We start from the raw sequence: 767 nt of genomic DNA on the forward strand, positions 1-767 counted from the left end.
AAAAATATGAAAATACTGTTTTAATGCATAGTTGCATCCTTCACCAACATATGATGAAGTTCAAAGAGGTTTCGAACTTTTGTTGTCTCCTTTTCTCTAGCAAATAACTATTCTTTATTGGTTAGTCCACCAATTTAGGGACTGTTATGAAGCTTTACTAAATTATTTGACAAAAAATTAAAACGATGCCCATGTACCATGAAAGAGAGTTTAATACATTAATACAAATGTAGAATGTATTTAGAAATTTTCAGACAGCATTAAACATCTTAGGCTTCAGTATATAGAGCATTTACCGAAAACAATATTTTCGTAGGCGTTACACATAGATTTTGAAAAAAATTCAAAAAATATGAAAATACAGTTTTAATGCATAGTTGCATCCTTCACCAACATATTATGAACTTCAAAGAGGTTTGGAACTTTTGTTGTCTTCGTTTCTCTAAAAAGTAGCGATTTTGTAGTGCTTAGTCCACCAATTTAGGGAGTATTACGAAGTTTTACTAAATTAATTGACAAAAACTTAAAACGATGCCCATGTGTACCATGAAATAGAGTTTAATATACATTTATACAAATATAGAATGTGTTTAGAAATTTTGAAACAACACTAAAGATCATAGGCTTCAGTATATAGATCATTTACCGATAATTCAGTATTTTCGTAGGGGGTTATAACCCATAGATTTTGAGAAAAAATAAAAAATATGAAAATACTGTTTTAATGCATAGTTGCATCCTTCACCAACATATGATGAAGTTCAAAG

The sequence above is a fragment of the Brassica oleracea genome, chromosome C4 (assembly GCF_000695525.1).
Source record: "Brassica oleracea var. oleracea cultivar TO1000 chromosome C4, BOL, whole genome shotgun sequence".
NCBI classification, from domain to species: Eukaryota; Viridiplantae; Streptophyta; class Magnoliopsida; order Brassicales; family Brassicaceae; genus Brassica; species Brassica oleracea.